Source organism: Hesperophylax consimilis, chromosome 20 (assembly GCF_061612785.1).
Source record: "Hesperophylax consimilis isolate HC1 chromosome 20, BYU_Hcon_1.0, whole genome shotgun sequence".
NCBI lineage: Eukaryota > Metazoa > Arthropoda > Insecta > Trichoptera > Limnephilidae > Hesperophylax > Hesperophylax consimilis.
In genome coordinates this window covers 7666649-7694218 of record NC_142855.1, presented here as the reverse complement: position 1 = coordinate 7694218, position 27570 = coordinate 7666649, and positions in this window count along the sequence as shown.

Sequence of the window (27570 nt, the reverse complement as noted above, 5' to 3'; positions counted from 1 at the left end):
TTATTTTATCAGGAAGAATGTTATAAAGTCTAGTCGCAAGATATCTAAAATTTCGTTGTCCAAAAGTAGTGTGCGTTACAGGAATTTTAAGTAAGTCTTTGTTAATGCTTCGAGTACAGCGAGTATTAGATCTTTTTTCGTCGTATGTATGTATATTTGTGTATAGGTGAGTGAGTATTGTTTTTGCGTATGTCTGCCGAACATCAAACACATTCATAATATTAAAGATCAAGTTCGAGTCAGTAATTAGAGGAAGCCTAAGAATTATTTTTATAATAGTTTTCTGTGCCTTTATGATTGGGTCTAGTGCAGATGAAGTTCCACCTCCCCACGCTATGATACCATACTCAATAATAGATTGACAGAGTGCAAAATAAACCATTTTCAAGTGTTGTAAGTTGAGGAAGTTTCGTATCGTTCTGAAGAAGTGCATGGTTTTTCTTATTTTGTTTGCAATAATTTGAGTGTGAAGATTCCATTTGAGGTATGGATCAATGGTGAGGCCGAGGTACTTTATCTGAGCAGTGCGCTCGATGTAGGGACACTGACAAAATTCTTCTGAATTCAAACATGTGTGTATTCTAATAGAGGCATCGTCATGAGGTTGACCTGTAATATTAATGCTTGATGTGATGTATTTGGTTTTCTCGGCATTCAGTGTGAGCGTAATGCTAATATAAAAATTAAAAGTAAAGTGAGAAATAAAGAAGAGTAATATTTTGATGGAGATAGAACTGAAAGATGAAATAAAAATTGTAGGTATTCTACTATCGGAGTGCGTGTTTAAAAATCATGCCTTTTAAGAAATTGGAAAGAAGGTGTGATAGAGTAAGTTATTTTTTTTAATGTATATTTTATTTTTTTGAATAGTTTTATGAGTTAAAGGAGTCTTTGTAGAATGCTCGTCCCCTTTCAAATAACCAATGTTTTATTCGGGCAGTAAAAAGGGAGTTAGAATTATAAGACTTCATTTCGGTACTCAATGCCTTATATATTTTTAGGGGCGATGAACCAGAATTGAGGTATTTGCTTTAGGAACCAAGCAACCCAGGTTTAATAAAAAAAACAGGTGTGTACTTGATATTGTGGAGCCACTAGTAAGTTATTTTTCCATATATAACATAAGCTTATCTTAGTAAATAACTGTCGAATATCTATGACACTGATTTTAGCAAAGAGTTCATTTGAGGAATGAGTTGGTTGGCATTTAAATAGTATTCTCAAGATAAATTTTTGAACTTTAATAATTGGATTGATAATGGATTCAGCACAACCACCCCATCTCACTATACCATATGTTGCTATGGATTCTATAAATATTATGATACTATATATTATATTCTATTCCTATTCTAAAAAAGCGGTCATTCACCCTATTCCCAAGAAAGGTGACCGCTCCAACCCGGCCAACTACCGCCCCATAGCGATCACATCAGTTCTGTCCAAAGTGATGGAACGTGTAATCAACGACAAACTGCTCACATACCTCGAGAAGAACAAAATTATCAACGACCGTCAATACGGATTCCGGCGGAACCGCTCGTGCGGTGATCTTCTCGCGTATGTGTCGCATGTTTGGGGGCGGTGCCTGGAACGTCACGGTGAGACCCAAACGGTCGCACTAGACATATCCAAGGCCTTTGACTGGGTCTGGCACCGAGGACTTGTCAACAAATTGCCTTCTTACGGACTTCCCGCATCCCTGTGTACGTGGATTGCTGATTTTTTAAGGGATAGGTCGATTCCGGCAGTTGCTGAAGGTTTCACCTCTTCCTCACACTCTATAAATGCTGGCGTCCCACAGAGATCGGTTCTGTCTCCGACTTTGTTTTTGTTGCACATCAATGACCTTTTGACATGTGCACCGATTCATTGTTACGCGGATGACAGTACAGTTCATGATAGCTTTTTGTTTGACAAGCCCCCAAAGGGCACACAAACTCCAACGGCTCGGAGGGCTTTGAAGCAGAGAATGGACGGTTATCTTGAGAGTATTTCCTCCTGGGGTAAAAATAATCTCGTCGAATTTAATGTTTCAAAGACCCAATCCTGTCTGATTACGTCTAAAAGGGATCTAAATGATAATCTAGTCTCCTTCAACGGAAGCAATCTTCCGAACAGGCCTTCCATTGATATGCTTGGTGTAACTATAAGTGACCAGCTCAGGTATGGGGGCTCCATCGAAGCCAGAGTAAAGCTGGCCTCTCAGAAGCTGGGCGTACTGTACAGGGCCCGCAGATACTTTAATAGTACACAACTGCTGACCCTGTACAAATCGCAAGTGCGCCCTACTGTCGAATTTGGCAGCCATCTCTGGTCCGGAGCCCCTAAATACCTGAAAAAAACCCTTGACTCTGTGCAAAAACGGGCGGTCCGTTTGATAGATTCCCCAATCTTAACAAACGGACTGCAATCTTTAGAGCACAGGCGTCAAGTAGGTATGCTGTCCTTGTTCTATCGGTATTACAATGGAAGATGCTCTGAGGAACTAGCGTCATTGATCCCTTCGGCACCGGTGCGTAGTCGGGATACACGCCAAACGCGCGCCCAACATTTGTACACGGTTGACATTTGTCACATGAGTACGGGTCGCTTCTACGTTTCGTTCTTAAGTTCAACAGCTCGGCTGTGGAACGAACTGCCGGCCTCTGTGTTTCCTCCCTCCTACAATATGGGACTCTTCAAGACCCATGTTCACTCCTTCCTCTCCACAAAAAGACCCTCCACACAGCATCCCCAAAGATGACATAGGCCCTGAGGGAAATTATTTTCTTCAGGGCCTCCTGTGTGGAGTTAATATATAAAAAAAAAAATATAAAAACACACGTTCCTACTGTAACTATTAATGTTATTCAAAGGGAAATCTTAAAAGTCACATCCTAACCCACGGTGGAGAAACACCTTTTTCGTGTCCCTACTGCAACTATTAATTTTTACAAAACTCATCTGTAAAACGTTCCATGTTGACTCACAGTGAACCAAAATCAGTTCCATGTGTAACTATTCGTCTTTAGTAAAGTTTGTCGGATATTCCTTACATAAATTTGCTTAACTCTTAAACCCTACCTGGGGTACTGGAGTACCCCCCTGGTGTTTAAAATATCAACAATTTTAACAATATTGCACTGTTGCAAAAATCGCTCTAGCTAATCTACTCTCGATAATTGACGCGTAAGTACGTCAGGAAGCCGTCACCGCCCGGCAAGTGCAGTCACGTCCACAGGTGTTCCGGGGTACCCCAGTACCCCGTGGTAGGAATACTGTTAGTTCTTCCTTCCAGTTATACTTGAATTACTGAAGGTGTTTTTCGACATCTCTCTGGTAAGTTTACACATTATTTATGATTTACTTTACTTTGTGATAATGGTTATGGAGAACAGTGTTGATAGGGAGGGCCTGCGCCCAATAACGAGACATTAATGGACTAATAATGTGTTATGAATGTAATGACAGTGTACGCAGTGTAATGAGGTGTCTGTATTGTTTTCAAATATGGCATCCCAGACTCAAAGTTTTGGGGGGAGGGTTAAATTGCAGCTGCTTTGTTGGTATCTGATGACGAAGAGCTCAACCTAAGAGAAGATTCAGAGGATGAGCCCGACGGTATTATCGAGGATTTCCGGGACCATTCTGAAGTCGCACCTCGTGAAGACAGTGATCAAGATAGTGTGGAAGGAGATGAAGAGTATTTAGTGCCTGACAATGACTGGGCTGGTATAAATGAAGACGGTAGGCGCTTGATTGATTCTCCATTAGTTATGTATGGAAAAGGTCATAATAATCGACAAAAGTGGACTGGTGTTAAGCCTTCTCGCTCAAGAATGCCTCGCCGCAATATTTTGTTGCACCCACCTGGTAACGTCTGTGCAATTGGTTCACGTCTATTCCCACAGCCAAGAAGTTACTGGAAAAAGGTATAACATTAGTTGGAACTGTAAAGAAGAATAAACGAGAAATTCCTCCTGTTTTTGTGGACACTAAAAATCGAGAGAGATGAACATCAATGTTTGCCTAGGACGGACCTCTCACACTTTTGTCGTATTGTCCTCCGAAGTCAGCTAACAAGAAAGTTGTAATCATGCTATCCACCACGCATGACAGCCCTGACAAGGATAATGAAGTGTACCTTCCAGAAATAATACATTTCTATAATAAAACCGAATGCGGGGTGGATGTGTTCGACCAACTTTGTAAGAAATACTCGACGTCCAGGAACATCAAAAGGTGGCCCATGTGTCTCTTCTGCGGGTTGCTAAATGCCGTTAGTGTCAACTCTTAGGTCTTATTCAAGCTGTTAACTAACATTGATGAAGAAAAAATAACCAAGCGGCGTGAATTTCTTAAGAGTTTGTCAATGGCACTCATAAAGCCTCATATGAGAGCAAAATTACAATAGCAAAGTTTACCCCGGGATATCAGAGAAACTATAGGTGCAGTCTTGAATATTCATAGTGAAGATCGTAGGCCGGTCCCTAATAATCTCAAACCTGGTCGCTGCTGTTTTTGTCCGCGCACAAAGGACAGAAAATCTCGATCTGTCTGTAACACTTGTCGCCGCCATATTTGTGCTGACCATCAATACAAAATCTGTCCTTCATGTAACGACCAAAATGTCTATTAGTTTTTGTTAATAAAGTTTATTGTCTTTTCTTATTACTTTGCCATAATAAAAATAATATTTTAAAAAATATCAAAGACTTTTATTTTATTCATTTTTTTTGCGCGGGGTACTGCAGTACCCCGTGGTAGGAATAATTACATTCCCAGAGTGGTAGGGTTTAAGAGTTAAGATACAGCAGGCTTATTCACAAATAGATCGAAACTAACTGGTTCTCTCATGCTAAACTTTTATTTTTTTTCCCCTTTGAAACCAAAGAAACAAATTATTGAAATCACTAATTAAGTTTCTCATATTAATGGTTATATTTAATCTAATAATAATGTTAATCAATGATTAAATAATTAATTATTTCATTATAATTAAAAAAAAAATTAAATAATAAAAAAAAAAAAACAAAAAAAAAAAATTATACCTAGCTCTCTCATAAAAAATGTAGGATCTATCAAAAAATTAAATATAAAAATGCATATTGCATATTGTATGAATATTAAAACTTATCATTGGTTCTGGGTTCGATCCCCAATCGCGATCGTTACATTTTTGTTTCGCTTGTATTTTTCATGTTTTGTTTAGACATATTAATATAATCTTCTCTGTTAATAGATATTTCCTTTTTTGCATTTTTTTAAAATAAATTTTCACAATAATTTCAACTTAATTCTATAAATAAAAATGTTTCTTGAACTTTCAATTCAGAAAACTTTTTGGCTGTTGTTTGTCGGATACGAGATAGAACACAAGTCAAAAAATCTTACAAAAATAACTGAAAATAATTAATCTTCCATTTTTTTATACTTTACTGACTTAACCTTTGTATTATATAAACTGTTTGTTTTTCTTTGTGGAACATGAATATTTGCAGTCAGGACAAATAAAAGATTTTATATCACTGTGGGTAAACATGTGTATTTTATGATATCCCTTTGTAGAGCATGAATAGTTGGAGGCAGGACATGTAAAAAGTTATTCCCCACCATGATTAAACACGTGTTTTTTAAATCTTTCTTAAAATTGCATGAATAATTACAGTCGACACATGAAAAAAGTTTTTCGCTACTATGTGAAAACAGGTGACTTTTAAGATTTCCTTTTGTATGGCAGGAATAGTTGCATTCAGGACATGAAAAAGGTTTTTCTCCACTGTGGGTAAACATGTGACTTTTAAGATTTCCTTTTGTAAAGAAAGAATAGTTGCATTCAGGACATGAAAAAGGTTTTTCTCCACTGTGGGTAAACATGTGACTTTTTAGATTTCCTTTTGTAAAGAAAGAATAGTGGCATTCAGGACATTAAAAAGGTTTTTCCCCACTGTGTCTCAGCACATGAATTTTTAGATGCCCCTTAGTAGAACACGAAAAGTTGCAGTTAGAACATGAAAAAGGTTTTTCTCCACTGTGGGTAAACATGTGTCTTTTAAGAATTCCTTTTGTATAGCAGGAATAGTTGCAATCAAGACATAAAAAAGGTTTTTCTCCACTGTGGGTAAACATGTGACTTTTAAGTTTTCCTTTTGTATAGCAGGAATAGTTGCATTCAGGACATGAAAAAGGTGTTTCTCCACGGTGTGTAAGCATGTGAATTTTAAGATTACTTTTTGTATAGAAGGAATAGTTGCATTCAGGACATGAAAAAGGTTTTTCCGCACTGTGTCTCAGCACATGAATTTTTAGATGCCCCTTAGTAGAACACGAAAAGTTGCAGTTAGAACATGAAAACGGTTTTTCTCCACTGTGGGTAAACATGTGTCTTTTAAGATTTCCTTTTTATAGCAGGAATAGTTGCAATCAAGACATAAAAAAGGTTTTTCTCCACTGTGGGTAAACATGTGACTTTTAAGATTTCCTTTTGTAAAGCAGGATTAGATGCATTCAGGACATGAAAAAGGTTTTTCCCCACTGTGTCTCAGCACATGAATTTTTAGATGCCAGTTAGTAGAACACGAAAAGTTGCAGTTAGAACATGAAAAAGGTTTTTCTCCACTGTGGGTTAACATGTGTCTTTTAAGTTTTCCTTTTGTAAAGCAGGAATAGGTGCATTCAGGACATGAAAAAGGTGTTTCTCCATTGTGGGTGAGCATGTGAATTTTAAGATTTGCTTCTGTATAGAAGGAATAGTTGCATTCAGGACATGAAAAAGGTTTTTGCCCACTGTGTCTTAGCAAATGAATTTTTAGATGCCCCTTTGTACTACACGAAAAGTTGCATTTAGAACATGAAAAGGGTTTTTCTTCACTGTGGGTAAACATGTCACGTTTAAGAATTCCTTTTGTATAGCAGGAATAGTTGCATTCAGGACATGAAAAAGGTTTTTCTCCACTGTGGGTAAACATGTGAATTTTAAGATTTCCTGTTGTACAGCAGGAAAAGTTGCATTCAGGACATGAAAAAGGTTTTTTCCCACTGTGTCTCAGCACATGAATTTTCAGATGCCCCTTAGTAGAACACGAAAAGTTGCATTCAGAACATGAAAAAGGTTTTTCTTCACTGTGGGTAAACATGTGACTTTTAAGATTTCTTTTTGTATAGCAGGAATAGTTGCATTCAGGACATAAAAAAGGTTTTTCTCCACTGTGGGTAAACATGTGACTTTTAAGATTTCCTTTTGTATAGCAGGAATAGTTGCATTCAGGACATGAAAAAGGTTTTTCTCCACTGTGTCTCAGCAAATGAATTTTTAGATGCCCCTTTGTAGTACACGAAAAGTTGCAGTTGGAACATGAAAAAGGTTTTTCTTGCATGTGAGTGAACATGTGTCTTTTAAGATTTCCTTTTGTATTGCAGGAATAGTTGCATTCAGGACATGAAAAAGATTTTTCTCCATCATGGGTAAACATGTGTATCTTAAGACTAACTTTTCTGGAACATGAATAGTTGCAGTGATGAAAAAAGTTTTTTCTCGAGTATGGGTGCACAGGTGCAGTTTAAGCGTCGACTTATGAGAGCAGGAATAGTCACAATGATGACAAGAATATTGTTTTTCCCCAGGACGCGCCTTTTGTAATCCGCCTGAAAATGATAAAAATTAGATAAATATATATTAAGTGTAAGCAGATTCGGCATAATCAAGAGCACGAATTGCGAACTTGCTTACTAACTGCTCTGGTAGCTTAGAAAATAAACAAGTAAAAAATCTACCACTTTAGAACGTTCAACAAGATTATGCATATGAATTAAAGGCGTAATAACAATAAATTAAATAAATTAAACTCGCAATAGAGGACCTTAACCCCTAGCCATACTTAAATAATACCGCCAACTCCTAGTCAGAACCCAAATACATTAAATTCTTTTAAATAATGGTCTGGTGAAAAACCACCACCCCAGAATCGATTAAATTTAACATAAAAAATCGAATTACTTGCGGTCAGGATTATTATTTTAGAGCGCTTTAAGCATTCCATTTTAACATCCGGAAGGTCTATGTCAAGATCAGTATAAGGAATTCCACCTCCAACTTTTTCTCGGGATCCTGGTTCTGCCTTGATGGTAACAGTCTCCATATTAATATTTCCTCGAAAAACGAAAAACAATACATTGGCACTACTTTGGAAAAAACTGAAAGAAATTAATGTTTCCGCATATTAACATTCTAGCATCAACAACAAGAGACCCAAGTTATCTGCAAAATTAAAATTTTACACCACAAAACACCGGTTTATATGGAAAGAGGCGTCAGAAAAGGGAGTATTTCTATATAAGATTCTAAAAGATGAATTTGACAGTCAACAAATTCATAAATCGAAAAGCTTTTGAATACCATTACGTCATAAGCAGGGATTTATTTCAGTGCTGAAATTCTGGTATTAAGTACCATAATATGTATTCCTCATTGCCCAGAATACTAATGGAGGGAAAGAAGTATGAAGAGTCATTGGAAATCTCCTATTTATTACTAAACTTATACAAAAAGTTGTTACTAAAGGCAGTTCAGGCATCTCTAATAGTAAATTATTTCTACTAATCCCATATAAACGAACATCAAAAGGGCGTTATTATATAAATAAATACACAACAGGATCGAAAGTATGTCAATGTAGCCATGTAAAAATCTGCTGTCAATAACTTCGAGAATATTGTTCAGAACGAAATCTAGAACGCCAAAATAAGGGCGGCAATCGAAATTTTTCATCTGCAGGGACAATTAATATTTTCGACTTTAGTTAAACAATTTGAGAGGCGGGTTTTGGTACAGCCGCCAAGGGAACCGTTTATTGGATAACCAACACAACTACCACTGGACACCCCAAGTGGGTCGATACGTTTGGTGATTTAGCAGGGGTAACCAAGATCATCGGGTGAGGTGTATTCAGGATGCGCCTGCCCACCAGCTGCGTGACGTGCCAGATCGGGGAGAGGCTGGTTTCCTAGATTCCTACCCAATCCTCATACCTTTTACTTTTCCAGTACTTCCTCTTCCTTCGTTTTCTTATAAAAGACCCTCCCCACAGCTTCAAAAAAGATGACATAGCCTATAAGGGATATTATTTTCTTTTAGGCCTCATGTTAATGGATAAAAAATATATATTGTAAAAAAAAACTGAAATTTCAGGGAACGTTTAAAATAAATATCATCAATAACGGTTGAGAGACCATGCACAATGTCACACAACAACAAACGTTACATTGAGCATGCACAATGTCACACAGCAACATAGGTTACATTGTGCATGCTCTCACAAGTCGGTGAAACGACCCGTTCTAATGGAGTTCACATTAACTTTGAACGGTTGAAAGCATTTGAGCATAATGTCACTCATGTTGTTGCGTGACACTGTCCATTATCCCTCTGCGGTTTATAGTTGATGTCGACTTCATCAGAACGCGTCGTTTACTGACTCGGCTTTGTGAAAAACGGCTCTACCAGCGTCTACCTTTTCTACTTCACTTAGAACAGGACTCTTGAAGGTATGAATTACAGCAGTCCATAACGACAACCGAAACCCTCTTCCCAGACACCCCTCACAGCTTTGCCCAATCACAAACATTAAATAGAATATTAGTAACATAACCCAGAAGAGTAGAGCATGTCGTTATAGACAAGCAAAAACCGACAGTTTTAATTATTATTCCCGATCGCATATTGGGTCTGTGTAACAGTTATGTAACAAAAATTAAAAAAATAAACACCTGAATTGATTTTGGAAATAAATTCCGGACATTCCTTTTTGATAAAAGGATAGTCTTTATCGACTTCCGTAAGTATCACAGGAACACTCTCTTCCGCACTTGTCCTGGTTCTATCTTGATGGCGGTGGAATCCATGCTCTTGCGTAAGGATCTGGTAGTTTCGTTTCACTTTAATTTTGTTATGAGTTCGAAGGATTTCTTGAGAGAAGGGTGGATTTTTTTTGTTCAATGTGTTCAAATCGACGCAACGTAAAGCCAAAATAACATAACCAACAAAAAAAGGTGACGTGTTGCACGCGGAGTGATATCCATAGAAAATACAAAATTAAGAAAAAAATCAAGTTTCTGATGACATTCCAGTGTTGCCATAAAATAACAGCGAACAAACTCATGTCAAGTAGGAACTTTCAAGAGCTGTTGACATGTACGATTATTTTTTTTCAACTATTTATTGTCAGTGGCAAACTCATTTTGTAACTGGTGATATTTCCGTTGGTTCTTGCGTCGCACGGTGAGTGGTTAATTTATGGTCGCACGCAATACCTTTTTGCTCAACTTTTCTGAAGTCATACTGTATTTATTGCACTTCTATTTATCTAGTTTATCTTTATCTTATTCAACACATTGGAACTGAAGCCTTAAATGTAAGTAGATATATATTATGTTGACTAAGTAAGACTAAATCCCGCCGATTCGAGCCGCAGTCAACAGTGGTTGTGTGTACCTATTGCTAAGTGCCGTTCGCCCGTTCCTGTGCCGCATACAGATAAGAGATTATTGTTACATTTTATTTAATTTTGTTTATCGTATACCTATTTGTTTGCATTCCTGCTTACGGCTAATCCGTTTTGTTTGTAGAGTCAATGAAATAGACTGCGTATTATTTTTTCAGTTTAATTTTTAAAAGTTAAGTTTTTTTATATAATGGAGGAAGACGAAGATAGGCCTCCCGACCCAGTGTCAATATTGGATTTTTTTTTATTCGGAATCTAATACGAGCCAGGTTTCTATTGCGCTCCCACCTCGTAAACGACGACTATCACATAGCCTTCACATTCCATCGAAAGTTAAACCTTAACGCCAATAGTAACATCCAGCCAAGTACTTTAACTCGCGATAATGCAAAAAACTCTGACTTACTTTATCCGGCTTCAGCTTCCGGTCCATTTATCGTTAGTGTTCAGAGAACTGAACAGGGAAAACTTATTCATCCTTTGGATTTCGGAAAATTTGTATTTGACTCAAAAAATAATAACCTTGGTATTGTTAACGGTTCAATTAAACCGGAAGGGCGATATAAATTATCTATCGAATTTAAAACTGCCGCTTCCGCAAATGGATTTGTAAAAAAAATTGACTCGCTCTCAAATCATAAATATAAATCGTTCATCCCTACATTTAACCTTTCAAGAATGGGTCTTGGATATCCCAGAGGCTGAAATTGTTGATGCTGTGAATAATTCCCACGGAACCCTGAAAGTATTAAAAGCACGTCGACTGAACTACAAGGATTCTACTGATGGAAACACGATCTGGAAACCTTCCCAGTCTGTTGTTGTTACATTTGAGGGACAATCCCTACCGTCTCGTGTGTTAATTTATTAAACCTCGCTTCCCGTCGAAGTTTCAATTGCTACTGGTTCGGACATTCGAAATCCGTATGCCGCTCCCCCCCACGTTGTTACTATTGCAGAGAAAGTCACCCATTTGATCAATGTCCGAAATCTTCCAATGATCCCATTTGCATTAACTGTTCGGGTGCACATACCGCGGTCAGTATAGCCTGTCCGGAATTAACAATACAGACGAACATAAAACATAAAATGGCTACCGACAACATGTCGTACTTCCAGGACTCAACGTTAATCTCTCCTGCGAAAAAATCATTCGCAGAGATGACATCGTCCTCAGCTCCTTTCCAAACAACCACTTTTTTAAATTCAACGTCATCTTCTCACAGAGAACCCATTCTCAAGCCAGTCAAACCCAACCCAAAATATACACCTTACCTTGATAAAAAACAATTGAAAAATATTTTGGCCAGCCCGAATGGGAATGCCAAATCCAAGACGCCCAATGGGTGTGCCATTAATGGTAATACTTCCCCTCCTGCTCTCCCCGAAATAATGAATAATAATACTTTTATACAAACTTTAATTACCCTTTTAATTTCTATCCTTACAAACAACAATACTGTACCGTCCAACGCTGCCGATTACATTAAATCTTTATTATCTTGCCTCCCCAATGACTTCGAAACTGAACAAAATTCTTCAGTGGAACAGTAGAAACCTCTTCGATAACAAATCTGACCTAATTCAATTACTCAACGAACACGACGTTTCAGTAGCCGCCATTTCTGAAACGTGGTTAAAACCCTCCTTTCACTTAGAATTCCAGGTTATTATTGTCTCAGACACGACAGACCGGCTGGTAAAGGCGGCACGGCTCTGATAATCCATAATGCTATCCCGTTTAAACAAATTAATATTCATACTCCCTCCGACGATATCCAGATAATAGCAGCTGTCTTATCTGATATCACAATATTGTCAATATATATTCCTCCCTCTACGACTTTTATTGAAAATGAATTGGCACCAATCTTAACCCAGATTTGTTCCCCTTATATGATCCTTGAAGATTTTAATGCACATTCCCCTTCTTGGGGTAGCGAAATAACAAATCGTTCTGGCCGCAATCTTTTAGATTTTATTGATACCCATAACCTATGTTTTTTAAATGACGGATCTCCAACCAGATTCACCCCCCCTCATCAACGGAAAAGTGCTGTTGATATATCTTTTGTTCGTATTCGTTAGCATCTAAATGCTCTTGGGACATCCTAAACAATCCCCTCTCTAGTGATCATTTTCCAATTATAATCCGCTTCCACGATCAATTGAACGCTTATCCCCCCCAGTTAAAAATAATCTCAAATTTAGAACGAAAGATGCGAATTGGAGCACTTTCTCTTCTGAACTAGATAACCTTATTAATTTAACAAAATCGTCCTCGGGAGACATCAGAATGCAATGTGAAACGTTTCCTTATATGGTTATAAATGCAGCAGAAAAATCCATCCCGAAACGCAATGCGAACATTAAAATAAAACACTCTACTCCGTGGTGGGACGAGGAATGCACTCGCTCCGTCAACTCTCGAACAAAAGCAATTTCCTCTTTTCGTAAGTGTATGTCACTAGAAAATTTCAGTTAAAAAATCCCAGGCAGAAACCAAACGAATTTTGAAAAATAAGAAGCGCGCTGGATGGCGAAAGTTCTGTGAGAACCTGTCTCCAGAAACTCCCCAGTCTTCAGTTTGGTCTAGCTTAAAAAAATTCGGATCATCGCATTCTCCGCCGAGAATCAAACATATATCAGAAAAAATTCTTATAGGATTTGCGGATAAAATAGCCCCCTCATCAGTTGCCGGATGTGAAGAAATGCCTTCTATTAAGCCGTATCCATATCACTCTAACTGGCTAGATGCTCCATTCTCCATTGATGAGATGAAACGAGTAATAAGAGCCCTTTCTGACTCTGCTCCGGGTCCCGATGGAATATTTTATAGTTTCATTAAATCATTTTCTCATATGACGGTTGAATATTTCTTATCTCTTATTAATAATATGTTTGAAACAGTACTAATTCCGGATGATTGGAAAACTCAAAAAATCATTCCCATTTTAAAACCTGGAAAAAATCCATCTGAAATTTCGTCTTATCGGCCTATTGCTCTTTCATCATGTTTGATGAAAGTAGCGGAGCGTTTGATAAAAAACAGACTAGAGTGGTTTGTTGAAAGTCTAAGTAAAGATATTATCTCACCAAATCAGTATGGTTTTCGGAAAAAGAAATCTACAATGGATAATTTAAGTTTGTTCACAACTGATATCCGAGTTTCTCAATCCCTAAATTCTTATACATTGGCCACATTCCTTGACCTTTCATCAGCTTACGATGATGTTTTACTGAATGTTTTGAAAGAAAAGCCAATTAAAAAACAAATCCCCCCGAAATTAGTCCAATTTATTATAAATTTGCTCACAGATAGGTCTATTATTATTGAGTCTTCCTCTAAATGCTTAAGGCGCAAACTATGGAGAGGTTTACCCCAGGGTTCTGTTATCAGTCCTCTGTTGTTTAATATTAATGTAAGCGACCTAGACTCAGTAATTGCTTTTTCTATCAAGCGACTTTACTTTGCGGATGATATCCTAATATATTTGTTACATAAAAATATTATTCTTGCAGCTAAGGAAATGAATTTGGCTTTACAATATATTAAAAGCTGGTTGTCAATAAATGGGATGAATCTGGCGGCATCTAAAACAAGGGTCGTGGCTTTCACGCGCAAAAGAAAAATTCCCCACTTCTCAATCCCTTTTGATAATGTGCCTCTACAAACCGCTACTCAAATCAAATTCCTTGGTCTTTTTTTGAACCATAAATTATCCTGGCTTCCACACATTCAGATTATTTCTACAAAGTGTGAAAAGGGACTTAATATGATGCGAGTAGTTTCCAGAGTATGGTGGGGATCTCATCCTACCACTCTTAAATTAATGTATAATTCCCTAGTTCGGAGCCACTTGGATTATGGCACATTCCTTTTTGACCCCCTCCCTAAATATTTAGATTAGAAAGTGGAAAGAATTCAATCAAAAGCCCTCAGAATGATTATTGGAGCTATGAAGTTTAGTCTTCTCCAATTAATGCGCTTCAGGTGGAATGTGGGGAGCCTCCATTATATTTCAGAAGGCAATTCCTTGCCAATAAATATATTTTCAAGGCTTTATCGTTATCACATCATCCTATTAAACAAAGTCTTAATCGGTTAAGTGTTAATTTGAATTCTAACAAAAGATTGAGAGAAAAAAATGTTTTCCTCTCCTAATTAAAAGTTTTCATCTCTATAATTCTCTGTCATCTTCCCTCCAATATCTTCAAGAAGTTCCCAATCTCCCTAATATACAATATTCCATTTAAGGCAATCACTTCTATGCCGATAATACACAATAACATCAGACTTTAGGAAGAATATTTTATCTTCTCCAAATAAATTTCAAAATGTGGATGACTGTTTTAAAAGCATTGTGTCTTCAAAATTCCCTGAATTTTCCATCCTTTACACAGATGGTTCCAAATTTGAAAATAAAAGTTGTGGAGTATCGATATATAGCCCAGAATTCAACCTCAATCTCACTTATAAATTACCGAAAGAAGTTTCCATATTCACAGATGAATGCTTTGCAATTGAACAAGCGCTAAATCAAATCCAGGTTCTCAACATTCATCGAGCCTTACTATGTACTGATTCGCTAAATGCTCTAACTAAAATTATGTCAAATATTCTATGTTATCCGGAAGACAATACTATAGGTAAAATAAAAAATCTTCTCAATTCTCGAATCTGGTTTTTACAGTTAAAGTGGATAGTGAATCTGGTTTTGAGACGATATTGGCCTGGGTCCCTGCCCATTTGGGTATCGAGGGTAATGAGATGGCCGATTCTCTCGCCAAATCTGGTTCAGATTCCGGAACTATCCCACTAAATTTTAGAATTCCTATCTCCGATGTCTTCCCGATTCTTAAATCCAACATGACTCGTGCCTGGGAAGAAAATTGGGCAGTCTCCAAAATAAGAACTGGATCTTTCTATGCTGGAATTCAAAACCATATCCCTGCTAAGCCATGGTTTCACGGTAAAAAACTTTCAAAACGATTCATTTCATGTATTTCGAGAATGAGAATTGGTCACTGTTCAATTGCATCCCACTTGGCTAGAATTAGAGTTTTGGATGATCCGGTCCCTCCAGTGCGGTGTAGAAGAGGAAACCCTCGACCACGTTTTCTTTAACTGTAAAAACCATTCATCTTTCAAGAACATATATTAAAATTTCATACCTTTTATCTCTTAACAATTTTCGTATTCATACAGCATTATGTAAGTATATTAACCTGAATGAATTCAACATTTAATTTGTTTTAGTGATCTACATAAATGAGTCCAATATTTAATTTGTTTTATTATTCTCCAAATAGATTAACCGAATTTTTTTATCCACTTTAACTTTTGCCGGCACAAAGCACTCTTTTCAGGGTGAAATGCCTAAAACCAAAAAAAAAAAGACTAAATCCCCTTAATTAGTGCAGGGTTTTTAAAATATATTTCACATTATTCAACATTTGCGACATATTATATTGAGTTACCAAATACCAATATTTATATTATTTTCCAGATCGGATCAGGAAAAACGGCTATCGCCGTTTTCAGTAACCTTTCGATTCAGAATGGTTATCTTGTTACGGCGGTTCATATGGTGACGACTCATCCGATAGACTTTTCTAAAAATCAGTGCGCCAAAACCTGATTTATCAATCGGGCTTTGTCTGTCGGATGAGTCACCAGCTCTGGGTAACAAGGTAGATGACTCCATACTCAGGAGGTGGGCACTGTTGGGAATATCATTTGGGTACTGTGCAGAGGAGGTGTACTGGACGGGAGTCCGCACAAGACTGTAGATTTGGGCGCCGGTTCCAAACCGTGTCTTCAACCGATGGGAATGCTCCTTTACGGCCGATGATGATGATGGTGGTACGAAATTTTGTCAATCTGCTTCCCGCACCCGGTGCTTGGTGAATGTTGGGCACTGGGTGTGCTGTCGACTCTGCTCGCTTCTGGCGTTGGCGGTTTTCCTAAGCAGGGCCGGCTGGTCTTAATGAGGTAACACCAGAAGGTTTGGAGCAGAAGAATAGGCGAGGTGAGGCAGCTGGTGTTCAGGAGTCACTTGTTGATAGTAAAACGCTTTTTTCCATAGCAGTTATTTCAATGTCTATCTTGACAACTAGATTTTTAGTTTGTCAAGATACCACAAAAAATAAGAAATGTTTGTAAAATAAAAGTGTAAAAATGATCTTGAAGCGATCAAATTTGTAAAATAGTTATGTTAGTATTTTTCGCAGATCCCCCGTGACATAGCGCTCAGAAAAAGAAAAGATTTACTATGCTACGAGGTTTCTAGATTTTTGTAGAGGCAAAATAAGAAAAAATAATTGTACAAAAATGGTTGCACAAATTCGTTAAAAAACGGCATTTTAAATATCTCCTCAGTGGTAGAACATCGCAAATAGTGTTTATTTAACTACGGCCGAGGAGATTTACAAGTAAAAATTAGATATTTGTAACATTAAATAAATTGTTATTTCTTAGTAAATTTGTACATAGAAAAATCTGAACATCGTACCGCTCGGCCGGGGTACGTGTGCGATACGGTATCGATGCTTTTCGGATTCAGAATATTCAGGCCGTTTCGGCCGAAACGGGATACAAATGAGCAGTGGCGGGTAGTGAGGATTTTGCCAGTGGCAAAAGTGGTGGAGTTTGTGATGAATGGCTTCAATCAACAGTGAAAACAGATAAACAGTAGCTCCTACTTTGCGGATTAAAAAGATATCAATTACTTATGAAAACGGACATCCTTGCGACATCTCTTGAATTAAATTTGATCGAGTTATGTTGGCGGTAGACAACTGTAATAGTTGAACTTATATCGAGGTTCTAGAACGAAAACAAAGAGGTCGCTAAAATCTTCTCGGATAGGGGAATTCCTTTTTTTAGGCGTAAAAACAAACATTGAATTTTGACAGCCAATTAGATTTAAACAAGAACTATAAAGTTTGAGTGAACCAATCAGTAAACGGAGAGGTGTGTGTCAACGGAAGACAAAGGGATGACCTTTAGACCCGAAAATTGAAGAGATAATTAACCCTAGAAGCCTTATCTACTCCTGCGAGGCGTACACACAATCTTAAATTCGATTTTTTTTTTTTTTTTTTTTTTTTTTTTTTTTTTTATTTGCAAAAACAGTACAAAAACCAATACATTGCAAAAGCGGTAAACAAATTATTGAAGAAAATTTTATACATAAGTATACAGTTAAAACATATGCAAAAGCGGTAAACAAAATATGGAAAAAAAATTATACATAAGTATACAGTTAAAACAAATACAATATTTCGCGCTTAAAGTCGTTGTAGGACATATGGAAAATATCCAAGTTAGCTGGAAGGGAGTTAATTAACCTAGTGAGTCTTCCCAGGGGCATCACCATTGGTAAGTTAGTTCTGGACCTGGGAAGAATTAAAAGCCTGTGTTGGCGGCCTCTCGTGAAATTATCCGGGACATAAAGTCCTATTTTTGACAGAATGTCTGGAATTGATACTAAACCATTCAGAAGCTTGTAAGCCATCATCAATAATGCGACGTCCCGTCTGGAACTAAGGCTGCAGATATTTCTCTTTCTAACGGTTGAAGTAAGCGCCTCGTGCTCTTTAACCAACCCAGTGGCCGACGGGAGCTCACCGATGGTATCTGCATTACTAAGGTAAGTTCAGCCATTTGTGAGATTTTGAGGTATAGTACGCCTGCGAGACGTATGTTTAGGCTTTGTGTAACTTTTAACTAAGATTATATGTTTTTACTTTCGTTAATTTTTCATCCATTTTATGTTTATTTTGGCATTGTTTCAGATACCGATATGTCATGGTCTAATATACTAAACAGTAACGATATTTTGAAAATCTCAGACTAAGAAGATAGTCTTTCTCTGGGAGAATCAGCTCCTGAAGACGAGGACGACCAGTTTGGACGACATTCAAAGCGAAGATGAGAATAACTATGTAACTGAAGAGGTTTTCTCTAAACAAGAACTTTCCATTTGCAAGAATATGCTCCCACTGAAGAAGCCGACTCAAAATTTCAAAAGCTGACCTAGCATTTGATGCTGCTCATGCTTCGCAATCTGCCAACTCAGGGCGAATTTATCGTGTTTCTTAAAATACTCTTCGCGGTAAAAATGGGCGCGGGATGTTTGGTCAACAAATAAGGGTCAATAATCTCACAGAACTTCAGCTATGAATAAAGTCCACACCTCTCGAGGATCAGCTAAAATAACAAATTAAATCTAGTGGGCACTATTCCATCAAATAAGCGGGAAATGCATGCAAAATTGAAGATCTCGATATATCGACCTGTTGGCAGTTCTACGTTTTGTTTTGACGGCCCTCTGACACTTCTATCGTACAAGCCAAAACCTGCAAATGTAGTTTACCTTTTATCTTGTTGTAATGAGAATGCAATAATTAATAATTCAAGTGGAAAACCAGACATGATTAATTTCTAGAACCAAACAAAAGGAGGAGTAGATTCATTTGATCAAATCTGCGCCTCAATGTCGTGCAGCCGCAAAACTAATAGATGGTCAATGGCTATTTTCTATGGCATCTTAAACATGGTTTTTGTCAATTCTGCTGTAATTTGTGGCCAGAACATGATCAAATAAACTCTCAAACAAAAGAGAATTCATTAAACAACTCAGAACAGATTCGGTCAAGCCTTGGATTCAGACTTGAAGCTCCTACTTAAAAATATAAGCCTAATTCTCACAAAACCTACTGATTCAGGTAGTAAACTTCAGGCAGGAGAACCAGAGCCCAAAAAACGTAAATACTGCGCTTTTTGCTGCTAAAAAAAAGAGAATGTCGAAATTAGTGTGCTGTTAGTGCAAAAAGTCAGTATTTTCTGAGCACAAATTTGATGTCTGTGTAGATTGCTCTAAAATTATAGCTATTAATTAAAAGCAAGATTAATTTTAATGTTTGCCCTAAGAATAAGAAATTAATCTTAAAACATATATGATTATTTAGAAAAAACAATATTCTAGTTGATTTTTAAGAGGATGATTTTTTTGTTTGAATTTAAGCATAATGTTTTGATTCGTTGTAATAAATACCTGTAATAGTAGTTTTCATTAATAAAACTGTGTTTTATTTATTTATTTATTGACGCCCTATTGGGCTTTTAAGTAAAAAAAGTAAAAAAATTACAAATTTCATTTTAACAACAGTATAAAACAAACAATAGAAAATCGAAACAAAATATAATGATTTCTCACACATTATTTACATTTAAAAAGTGGTGGACTAATTTGACTTTAAATGTATTGAAGTTTAAATTAAATATGTCAGCGACATCACTTAGTTCATTGCCCAACCTATGTATTCTTTCTAACACAGAATTCGTAGCGAAGTTATTGTTGTAGAATAAAATATTCCGTCTTGTATATTTTGGAGGTATATGTAAAGATAGCAAGTTTATAGTGTCAGGGCAGTCTAACCTTGAATGAACAATTTTATATAATAAAAGGAGATCAAATATTTTTCGCCTTTCAGATAATTTCGATAAGTTAAGTTTACTGCGTAAATTGACATAATGGATTTCGATAATAGGAATACCAATTTTGAAATTAATAAAACGTAAAAATTTATTTTGAATTTTTTCAATTTGTAAACAATGAGAGTTGAAATGAGGACACCAAATGGTTGCATTGTATTCAACCTGACTTCTAACCAGAGACGTATATAGTAATTTTATGTTATTTTTTTTATTTTTTATTTTTTTTTATTATAAATTTTTAAAGATACAGGTATATGCAGTCCCACAAAGCTGTCACACATGACGGCTTGTCTGTAGGTTCTACAAATAATATATATAAAACATTTTTAATTTTTAATACATGTATGACACAAAATTATACAATAAACAATATCACAAAATAATATATATCAAAGTACCTACCTATATACAAATTATTTAGGCAGGTACGTTGAGATGTTCAGGAATACATCAATAATAATGTTCAGAGATACATTGATTCGTCGCTTATTAGCCAACGCTTAGTGTTTTTGGGGCAGGGTCTCTCATTATTCTGAGGTTTAAAATAATTATTAAATTTATTGAAAATCTCTGGTATTAAATATTTAAGCGTTCGGCTTCCATACTTATTTGTTACTCTTGGAATAATGAGGCCCTTATTTTCAGTGAATCTTGTTGTGTGATTATGCACCGGTTGCTTTTTATATTTGCTATCTCCCTCATTATCCATTATAATAATGTACCAAAGAAGACCCTTTATTGGAAGTAGGCCCTCAGAACCATACAGTAGTTTTAGATTACTTCTTTGTCTGTAGATATTCGGTGGTACAATTTTTTTTATTATAGCAATTTGTAAGTTTTGTATATATTTAATATAAATATTGCTTGAGTGCCCCCAAGTTCGTCTTTAAAGTTAAAGTCTTTAGCGATTCTGAGAATAAATCCAAGCATTTGTAATCCCTTACTGGTTATTAATGTGATTCAAGAAGCGTAATTTGGAGTCAAAGATCACTCCAAGATCATTGAATTCAAAAACTCTTTTTAGATTGGCATTGTTAATTGAGTAGTCGAATAATAAAGGGGTTTTAGATCTATGGAAACTGATCGTTTGGCATTTGTTGATATTAAGATGTAATTTGTTTACGATGCACCATTCATAAAGTTTATTTAAGTTCATTTGTAGAATTAAACAATCAGAAGAATTACCGATCGATTTAAACATCTTTAGATCGTCGGCGAATAGAAGAAAGTGAATATTATCGAAAATTAGTGAAATGTCATTAATAAATAGTAGGAAAAGAATTGGTCCTAGGTGGGAACCTTGGGGGACCCCACTTGAGGCAAAAAAGTGTAAGAAGTTGTGGAGGTAATTTTTACAGATAATTTTCTGTATGATAAGTAACTTCTAAGCATTTTATTATTAGTTTACATACCAACCTTAACTTCCCATTGAAAAATAGGGCACAAGTAGGTATATTTTAGCCTACTGGCTGTCATTTACATGTGTACGCCTCTGAAACGTGTGTTAAGGCTTTATGTACCTATATAATAGATTAGGCTTCTAGGGTTAAATTGGCTGCAAATTCTTATAACAAAACCCAACGTTTTCAAAGCTTTATTTGATGTAATTTCAATATGGTGTATAAAATTCAGTCTTTGGTCAAAGTTTACACCTAAATCATTCACCTCAGTTACAGCGGTTAGAACTACATCGTTGATGGAATAATCATAAATAATATAATATTTTTTATTCTATGAAATCTCATAATTCGACATTTGCTGATATTTAGTTGTAGATAGTTCACTTGGCACTAACCAAATAGTTTAAACAAGTTATTTGACAATGTTTGACAGTCATTCATATTTTTTATAGCTTTGGACATTTTCATATCGTCCGCAAACATTAAAACTTCGACATCGTTGATTATAGTGAGAACATCATTCACAAATATCAAAAATAAAATTAGTCTCAAATGTGACCCTTGGGGGACACCGCTGGTAGCAGTAAATTTATAAGAAATAAAGATATCAATTTTAACGGCCAATTGCCTGTTACTTAAATAACTGAAGCCACATGTATAAATACCCTGCTATTCCTAATTTATGAAGCCTTTTTAACAACAGATCGTGATTAACTTTGTCGAATGCTTTGCTGAAATCAGTATGGACTGACTCAACTTCTTAGACATTGATTCGGTTAAATAGTTTTGGTAAATTAAAAGATTGGACAAAGTAGATTTTTCCTGAGGTGAAACCATGTTGGTTAGGTGAAATTACTGGCTTGATACAGTGAATGATTTTATTTAAAAGAAGTTTCTCAAACAATTTTGGAATAGTTGATAAAAGGCAGATCGGTCTATAATTGCTCTCCTCATTTTTATCTCCTTTTTTAAATATAGCGGTGAGGAAGCTTTTTTTTCATATTTCAGGAAAGTGTCCTGTTTGTAATGACTGGTTGAAAAGAAAATGTAGTGGATATACAAGAATAGTGGCGCAATTCTTTAAAAAAACAGGTGGGATATTATCAGGACCTCCGCTCTTGCTTTGAGCCAATTGTTTTAGCTGAGTCAGTACATCGTTATATTTAATTATTACATTAGTTAAATTTATTTATTTATTTAAACACCATAAAGTGGCTTTTACAATAGAGTGATACAATAAAGTGATTACAGAACAAGTAATGTTTACACAAAAATATTGTTGCAAGTGATACAGTTATTAATAGAAGTGCAGTTAAACAATACATAATTAAAATAAATATCTACTAGTGTAGTAATAGTTGAATGAATACTAGGTTTGTATAAGACCTGAAATAAATCGAGGTATGAGGTGTTTATGATAATGAATAGTAATTAATATAAAGTAAATTCTATTGAGGCCTAGAATTTTATAATAACAGAGAATATTTTATTTGAAAAGAATATTAATATGTATAAAAAAGTGACTTTTTTACATGTTTAATCTAGCAAAATATAATAATAGAGTAATAAGTAGTGAGTTTATTGTTGCCTTCAAAATTAATTCTGCTTGGAATAGCTGGGCAAGTATCGCAATTTGGCTTTAGTAAAAGAGGGCAGTCAACGATTTTAGGATACTTTTGGATTATAAATAATATATTATTTTGTTTCCCGACTATGCACCGGTGCCGAAGGGATTAATGATGCTAATTCCATACCAGTAGAACAAGTATGGCATTTTCACATGACGCCTGTAATCTTAAATGTAGTATTCCAAAGGGCCACCCATTTCTGCACAGCAGGATTTTCAAATTATTTTGGGTCACCAGATCATAGGTGACTACTAATGCAAGTGACTTGCGATTGGTAGAGGGTCAGCAGTTGTACACTACATATTACATTTGTGTATTTCATATATGCTTATATAAGCGTGATTCGATTATTAGATTTTTTTTAGATTTAAGTAATGATCCGAGAAAAAACTAGGCGAGTAATCGTTGACAATTATTGGACATAAACACTTTTGAAGAAGTCGGCAAATAGGTGAGCTACGTTTTGGGAGTCGTTGGCTCTTTGACTTTCATAACACATATTAGAGGGTAATATCATCATTTTTCATAGACTTTGCGTAATTCCAAAATTGTTTAATGTTTCCATTGATTGACATTTCAACCTTATTTATATAATTATTTTTGTAACAGTTTGTTGACATATTTTTGCAATCTTGTCTTATTTTACTGACCTCAATATAATTTGGTAGGGATCTCACTTATTTATATTTTTATTTAAAACTTTTTTTTAGCTATTAATTGAATTAATTCCTTGTTAAACAATTTTGGATGCTTTGATTCTTTGAACTTGAGAGTTACATATTTTTTTAAACATTGTTTTGAATAATTATTGACAGTGGAGGAGGGTGATTATCCATGGGAAGGATTGACTCTAATGCTTTACAACTATTATGTTCTCTTCATATGAAAAACAAGATCTAGGAGGCGATTATTCGAATTATGTACCTACATAATTAAATTGGGTGAGATATTATAAAGGAATTGAAGAGACTCAATGCAATTGAGTATTACTATTGGGGTCCAGTCGATTAGGGATAATTGTTTGGTACAATTAAGATAAGGCTGTTAGTTTTATGTGTATGAATCAATTGTTTTTATTAATTTTATAGTAAATATTTTCTACTAAACACAAAAAGTACACCGGATCAGTAACGTTTCATTAAGATTCACAAATGAAACTCATATTCGAGAATTTATTTAAATTACATTTAAAGAATGAAGCTCAAAAACTGACAACGTTTAGCCGAAAATTATTTTCCGAAAAAGTGTCCATCTTGTTATAATTGTCATTCAATGTGTCCATACGGTTAAAAATACTGACTAAAGAAACGTTTATTATTTTTTAAATTCAGTGCACGCGACACAATAATACTTCTGTTTTACAATGTTGTCTACTTTGAATTGCATTATCCTGAATAACTGTATCAATAAAAACCATTTGTTCCAATGTTGTTTTAAAGTACGATTCATTCAAGCAGAATAATAGCAGAGTATGTATGAGACGACGTATGATGTGAATGAGGCAAGGAGTGTGTGCCAAGACCAAGTTGTTTAGTGGTCCTTCCTCTCTGCCTACCCCTGCGGTGAAACGGCGTGATGGTTAGTTAGTTAAATTCATTTAAAATAAATGTACCTACTTTGAGAGCATTTCAAACTTCCGAATTAAATGCAAACCGTCAAACTAGGTCTTATAGCATAAAAAAAGAATACGCTTGAAGAGTCAATTCAAAAGGGAAACGATATAATCAAAGTATATAAAGATTGTGAAAGAACAATAACTAAATAACTTTGAAAATAATCGATTCTTTAGTTTAAAAAAGAAAAAAAGTAAAATATTTTATAATGCGATAACAAATTTCTAGGGAACAAAGTCTACATTAACCTCTTGTGAATTATATTAATAATGAATACTGGCGACACTCTTGTGTGACGCCAGAAAACAGATTCACTATCGCACGTTTCGAGCAAGCCTATACTATAAATAAGTCCGTGTGTATCATATAAAGGTACAGTTCTGTGGAGATGAATACTTACAAGACAACAGATCAAGAAAAAGGTTATCTCCACTGCGGGTCAGCATGGGTTTCTAAAAAATCCCCCGTTGAGGATATGAATAACTTCAATCGGATCATGAAGAGAGTTTTTTGCTACTGTGAGTCAGCATGTGTCTCGTCGAATCTCCCGTACGAGAGAATAATATAAAATTTGCAATCGCAACAGGAAAAGGTTATTCTGCACTGTGAGTCAACATGCGTCTCGTAAAATATCCCTTTTGAGAACACGAATAGTTGCAGTAGGAACGAGACAAAGTTTTTTCTCAACTGTGAGTAAGCATGTGTCTCGTCAAAACTCTCCTTTGAGAACATGAATAAGTGCAAACGGAACATAAAAAAGGTCTTTCTCCACTGTGAGTCAGCATGTGTCTCGTCAAATCTCTCCTTTGAGAACATGAATAAGTGCAAGCTGAACATGAAAAAGGTTTTTCTTGACCGTGAGTCAGCATGTGTCTCGTCAAATCTCCTTTTCGAGAACATGAATAGGCACAAATGGAACATGAAAAAGGTTTTTCTCCACTGTGAGTCAGCATGTGTCTCGTCAAAAATCCCTTTTGAGAACAAGAATAGTTGCAGTTAGAACAAGAAAAAGGTTTTTCTCCACTGTGAGTCAGCATGTGTCTCGTCAAAATTCCCTCTTGGGAACAAGAAAAGTTGCAGTTATAACAAGAAAAAGGTTTTTCTCCACTGTGAGTAAGCATGTGTTTCGTTAAACGATCCCTTCCAGAACAAGAATAATTGCAGTAGGAACAAGAAAAATGTTTTTCTACACTGTGAGTCAGCATGTGTCTCGTCAAAGCTCCTTTTTGAGAACATGAATATTTGCAGTCGGAACAAGAAAAAGGTTTTTCTCCACTGTGAGTCAGCATGTGTCTCGTCATATCTCCCTTGCGAAAACATAAATATTTGCAGTCTGAACATGAAAAAGGTTTTTCTCCACTGTGAATCAGCATGTGTTTCATCAAATCTCCCTTTCGATAACATGAATATTTGCAGTCTGAACATGAAAAAGGTTTTTCTCCACTGTGAGTCCTCATGTGAAGCGTCAAATTTTCTTTACGAAAACATGAATAACTACAAGCGGAACAAGAAAAAGGTTTTTCTTGACCGTGAGTCAGCATGTCTCTCGTCAAAGGTTCCCTAAGAAAAGATGAATAATTGCATACGGAACATGAAAAAGGTTTTTCTTGACCGTGAGTAAGCATGTGTCTCGTCAAATGTTCCTTACGAAAATATGAATAAGCACAAATCGAACATGAAAAAGGTTTTTCTCCACTGTGAGTCATCATGTGAAACGTCAAATGTTCCTTACGAAAACATGAATAATTGCATACGGAACATGAAAAAGGTTTTTCTGCACCGTGGGTCAACATGTGTATCGTCAAATTTCCCTTTTGGGAACATGAATATTTGCAGTCGGAACAAGAAAAAGGTTTTTCTCCACTGTGAGTCCGCAAGTGACAATCTAACTTTGACATTGACTTGCAGGAGTACTTACAATGGGAACAAGAGAATGGTTTTTCCAAAGAACGTGTATTTTGATCAGTCAATGAGTCTGAAAAACATTACGAATAAGTATAAGTATAAGCATCATTAATTCGATAAATGTAAAAAAAAATACGAATCTTTATTCACCTGTTTGTGTTTTTCTTTGAAGAAGTTCAAGGCATTCGTTTTTAACATCCGGAAAGTCTATGTCAATTTCCATAAAAGGGATTCCCCCTCCATCTTCTTCTTGAGTTCCTGGTTCTACCTTGAAGCTAACAGTCTCCACTTTAATGCCACCTAAAAACCAATCAACAATACTCAATTGAATAGTTCAGACGAAGTGAATTATAAAATAGTACAATTACAGTCGTCCATCTACTAGAGGGTACTACAAAAAATAAATTATTTTAAAAATGAACGATACGATTGATTAATACCCTTTAAAAACGGGAATCCGGAGAACAGGCTTTTAGGGTTCATTTAGGAAATAAGAAGGACCACAGATGTTCGTTTCAAGGAGGATATACTATTTACTCTTGAGCACATTCTATACACAGTTTTGTATTGTTAGAGAAATGATGCTCGAATAAATATGACATGTGTTTTAATGCACCCTAATGTAACTTGTGGCAGTTTCCCGTAAATATAATACAAATATAATATAAATATAAACGTAAATACCGAAGTACGGCAAGAACAACAATAACAAGTACTTCTTAACTAAAATTATGGCCTGCCTGGGCAACTCAAAACTTACATGGATTACTAGCATCGAAATTTTACACACAACAGTTTATGACATAAGCATTGCAACTTACAGGTTTTCCGAGTACTCTCCGCATGCTGTAAGGATTCCTTCTTTACATCTGAAAAGTCAAAATCCATATCCCCATACAGCATTTCACAACCGCCTTCTTCCTGTCGCCCTGGTCCCTTCTTGATGGAGACACGCTCTGGATTAAGTAGATCCATGGTAAGAGTGTGGTAGGATTATGGTTTGGTTCTATCCCAAAAATATAACTGAAACCTACAGAA